Source organism: Penaeus vannamei, chromosome 35 (genome assembly GCF_042767895.1).
Source record: "Penaeus vannamei isolate JL-2024 chromosome 35, ASM4276789v1, whole genome shotgun sequence".
NCBI classification, from domain to species: Eukaryota; Metazoa; Arthropoda; class Malacostraca; order Decapoda; family Penaeidae; genus Penaeus; species Penaeus vannamei.
In genome coordinates this window covers 13,399,312-13,404,311 of record NC_091583.1, presented here as the reverse complement: position 1 = coordinate 13,404,311, position 5,000 = coordinate 13,399,312, and positions in this window count along the sequence as shown.

The following is a 5,000-nucleotide window of genomic DNA, read 5'->3' as shown; positions in this document are numbered from 1 at the left end:
TCTCTCTCGTTCTTTTTACGTATGAAATGTTCACTTGATTTCATTATTTTGTGACAAAACATAAAACAAAAAATAAGAAAATAACCCTTGTCATCGTCAGATGTTATTCCTTCCTCGCATCGATTTCCCGTTTTCCCAAACATGGTGTGTTTTTTGTGTGGCATTTTCAGGGTGCGAGAAGGTGACAGGGCCGGCTGATTTACTGTGTCTTCCCGACCCGCCCCACAAGCCTGCTGACTTTGTTTACATGGTCGTTACAACCTTCTCCAGTGCCCATAGCGACAGATTTCTGCTTCGACGCACTTGCTTTAGGCTATGTATTGATCTTAGCAAGTGGTCACATGTCGGGTTGCAAAGCGTGCTGCAGAAATAGGCTTTGTTTAGAATTTAAGCCCCGCCCCGTCAGCCATGCTGGATTGTGACGTCATTCCTTAAGCTGCGCGCGCTCTTTCTCCGCCCACACGCGGCGTACGTCAAATGCCTGAGTTACCATTTGGGACATGTATGGAAAAGCGATGAAATTTTATTAAGATGATCGAGAAAATTCAGCGTATTAAAGCACATTTACGTAATCTATTGATCCATCCCAGTTCTATGTTTAATGAAAAATGGAGGTACTTTGCAGGTTGGAGAGATATTTCCACGAGACATAAATTACATCTAAGGCAACAGCCCCGAGGCCCAATGCAATCAGCGTGTTCAACGTACTAAAATGGATGCCTATTGAATGTCAAACAAAATGGGGAGGAAATGACACCTACTGTTTGTTTTCTAAGACGCTTTTTAGCCCAGCAGAGTACACATTATGACAGGAGAGGTTCTTTACGGCCGAAGCATCCTGGTAAACCCCCAGCCTATTCTAAACCAGATAAAATCAGACTGGCATAAAAACACTAACCATAAAAAAATCTCCTACATAATACTTCATTCGCCTGGTGACTGCACTGAACCAAGAGGAGGAATTACAGTAGATTTTTTAAAGAATATTTTATGATAAGAACAAATATTCAAAATAATTTCGACTGAATAATTATATCAACTTCAATATTAACACCTTGAAAAATAAGAAATAAATAAAGTAATGAAAGAAAGAAAGAAAAAAACATGGAACGCCTATCTTGGTCAGGAACCGATATCACAGGGACGGGGAGCCCCCTCGGCACGGCTGTGTTATCTCGGTGCCACATCAGAACAACTAATGAATCAAAATAAGACGCACACCTTCCCGGGAGAAAAGCGCGAGTGCCATCAGGGACGCTCTCTGGGGGCATGAGCGATGTCGTCGGGCAAATACACGCCGGAATTTCCTCACCTCGTGATATTCCCCCGGAGGTCGGGGCGGGGAGCCTCTACGAGCACAATACAGCGGCTGTGATGACCCATGTTTGCCGAGGGCGCCGCCACACCCACGCCTGGCGATGCCTCCAAAACCGCCGAGGAGATTCCGCGGACTAGTTTCTACCTCGCACAGCGTCACGGCCATGTTTTTCCATCGATTATACATTGCTTATCTAAATGACCGCACTGCAATGTCCTCAAACACGCGTGACTTGCCATCTTTGGGGGAAATATGCAGGAGACGACCTTAGGTTACCGTCGCAGCCCGACACAGTTCACTGACCTGGGTACCTTTCTGTTTAAATGCCCCTCTAACCCTGCCTTCCGCGCCCCCGAGTCATACCCACAACACACTTCGTCTCCTTCACGATCTCGCTGCATTTTACTACCGTCCTCGGCCTATTTCTTCCTTTTTTCATGAGCATATGATACTTATCCCTGCAATACAGTGCACATATATAAGCGCAGAAATGCATGTACACTTGCAAAAGACAAGGATGCAAAATAAATGAATAAGCACGCTTGCATGCATGAACAAACATATGCATGTTGAAATGCATAATTCACGTTTCCCCTTCCTTGCAACAGACGCACATACATATATATGTTTGCGTGTTTGCACGCACATTTAAACATACATATACACACATGTATAAATAAATGTGTCTATCTATCTATATATGTATATATATATATACATTATATATATATATATATATATATATATATATATATATATATATATATATATATATATATATATAGAGAGAGAGAGAGAGAGAGAGAGAGAGAGAGAGAGAGAGAGAGAGAGAGAGATTGATATAGATATATAAATAAATATATATATATATATATATATATATATATAAATAAATATATAATATATATATATATATATATATATATATATATATATATATATATATGTGTGTGTGTATGTGTGTGTGTGTATGTGTGTGTGTATGTGTGTGTGTGTGTGTGTGTGTGTGTGTGTGTGTGTGTGTGTGTGTGTGTGTGTGTGTGTGTGTGTGTGTGTGTTTATATATATATATATATATATATATATATATATATATATATATATATATATATATATATATGTTGTATGTACATATATACATATATATATATATATATATATATATATATATATATATATATATATATATCGTCCTCTTGCTCTGGTTTATATTTGGACGCACCCACGATGATGATGCCCCTTCTTTCTGCCGAGATGCTAGTCCTCCATCATCACCTGTCCCTCCCTTCTCACCCCACCCCCCTCTCACCCCTCCCACACAAGTGACTTTATTCACCCCGAGGCCATACAGTAGTTCATAATGCTCACCCAACCGTGTAATACCCCGCCCCCTCCCCCTTCCAGACGCCCTCCCGGCCCACCCCCCACTCCCTCTTCCTTTGGTCTTTTTCTCCCCCCCCCCCTCCCTCTTCTACCCCCATCTCCTCCATCATCTCAAACCCCTTTTTCTCACCACATATACTACCCTACCGGTAATTATAGCTGTCACCCCCCCCGCCTTCCTCCCTCGTTGCCTCCCACTTTGCCATCCCATCGCCGGTCCAGCCGCTGGCGAACTTGATGTCCTTATCACGCAACCTCCTCCCCCCCTTCCCCGTCTCCCCCTTCCTCCTGCCCCCTCTCCTCCCCCCAACGCCCTCATAGTATAGGGTTAACAGCCTTACGGTTTCCCCGTCGCCCATTACTCATACCAAGTAAAAGAATGTATGGATCTCGCACCTGCTCCTACGCCCTGACCTCCACACGCCCTCGCCAGGAGCGCCCTTGCAACTTCCTATGCAACGAAACCTTTAAATAAAAAAAAAGTCCAACTCCGCCTCTTGAACCTCTTGAAAGGCATTGTTTTTTTCTGTTGTTTGAATAAGTCGTCATATCCGTACCTCAGTTATCTATTTCTCCTTTTTTTCTTCTGCTTTTTCTATTGGGGGGGGGGGGATTTTTAATTTGCTTATCTGGGGTGTGTTTGTTATTTTAATATCTTGCTGAAGGAAGTGTATTCTCTAAACGCTATCGTAAATTCTTAGTGCATTGATAACCTCCTATTAGATGAACTATTATTTTACACAGGAAAAAAATCTATAAATATTTAGATAAACCCTTAGTTTAAGTCCCATAAGTTTATAAGATTTCATCAAAGGAACTCTAAGGTATACACATCTCTACTGTTGCTTTCTCATATATTGTTATTTCCACTTCAAATCACTTCAACTTATACATATTACGATCACAAAGATTACTAGATGTTCACGAGAGGATATGATGCAAAAGTTTTTAAGTACATTTTATATTATAGGGTTTTTTATGAGTTACAATGTTAAGCCCTCCTCTATCCATACTGCTTGACCTTTTGTGAGTTTAGCTGTATAGATAATGCCACATGCACAGCAAATGGGTATGTGTATGTGCGACTGTGTATATGTATAATTTTCGTACGCACGTGTTCATGTATTTCAACAAGTATTAATATAAATATGACCTTCACTCTACACTCTTATCTTAGCCTTCTGAAATAAACTTTTCTCCTCTCGTGCCTCAGTAAAATAAAGAATCTGCCGTCATATTTCTGACAAAATCTTACATAATTGGTTAGCAACTAATATTTTCAACACAAAAAGGTCTCCGCAACCTTTCTTTGTCCTTATGCGTGGTTTTAGACAATCCACTCCTTGAAGAAGCACTTGTACCTGGTAGTCAGGGCCACCCGCATGACCTTGTCTCATGAAGCCAGTACAGCACCAGTTGCACGCCTTTTTGGACCAGCTTATCCACTTTGATGCCAATTATCCGCCTACCCCATTTTGCGTCTTTATGGGCCTCATCCCTCACTCTCTGCCTCTTGCACGTCATGTACCAGACCTCATCCTTGGCCCGAGGTTTCACTTATCGTCAGATTTCACACTTGAAATATGCATACTTAATACCTGCATAATTTAGAAGACATGTTCCTTTTACATTTTACATTTTTTTCTTTCTCTTTTTTTTTCAAAGACACGTCAGAATAATCCACCCCGCAACTACCGCCCGTCCAAAACTACTGCAGATGAGCTTCCAGTGCAACATCTCTTTCTCGGGGCCACTTACTCCGTCCTCGTTGCCTTGTCACACATGTTCCCATATAACACAACATAAGTCCCTCAACTTACCCTCCCACTCCCTCTTAACAACCACACTTACACCCACGTCCAGGACTTAAATCATCTGCTCTTAGAAGCCTCTGTTTGCCCTCCTGTTTGATATCACTTTTGTACTTGTGAGGAGGACTTACATCTACATCCATTGGCAAAGATGACTCTCTCTCCTACAACTGGTCATCTTCATTATTTTTCTTTTTCTTCTTCGTTAGATTCTTCTCTTTTAATTGATCTTCGTTTGTTCTTCTTTCCTTCTTCTCCCTTTTCTTTTCCTCTTTTTTTTCTTTTTTTTTCTTTTCCTCAGCTTTTTCCTATTCTTTGTCTTTTCGTTAGCTTCTTATTCTTTCCCTTGGCTTTTTCTTCTTCTTTCCCTCAACTTCTTGTTCTCAGATTCTTATTCTTCTTTCTTTTTTTCTGCCTTTCCTTCCCCTTCTACTCCTTCTAATGGTTTTACGTATTTGGTCTGACATCTTCATTAAAATAATTTTCGA